Genomic DNA, 364 nt, shown 5'->3' with positions numbered 1-364 from the left:
GGTCGCCCTCCACCTCCCCCCTTCCCCCGGCTTAGCGCGCGGCTCCGGGGAGATAATGGGGGGTACGGGAGGGGGGGGGGGTGCGGAGTTAAGGGTGAGTGCGGCCGAGCCCTTAGGAGGGGCGCGGGGGAGCGGGATAAACCTGAGGCGTTGTGTGGATGGATAATAATACTAATACTAACATTACAGACACGACGTGACTGCGTCACGTGAGAAGAGATGTGGTAAGGGTATACACACACACGTCCCACCCCCCAGGCCCCAGGCTCGAGCCACATTTCCTCCTCCACTGCCAGTTCATTGCTCCACGGCATCGTTTTCTGAAGACCTGGAGTCTCTCTTTTGTCTGCGTCTGTCTGTCTGT

The sequence above is a fragment of the Frankliniella occidentalis genome, unplaced genomic scaffold, assembly GCF_000697945.3.
Source record: "Frankliniella occidentalis isolate FOCC.00 unplaced genomic scaffold, Focc_3.1 Scaffold2, whole genome shotgun sequence".
In the NCBI taxonomy this organism is placed as follows: Eukaryota; Metazoa; Arthropoda; class Insecta; order Thysanoptera; family Thripidae; genus Frankliniella; species Frankliniella occidentalis.
This window is presented reverse-complemented; position numbering follows the sequence as displayed.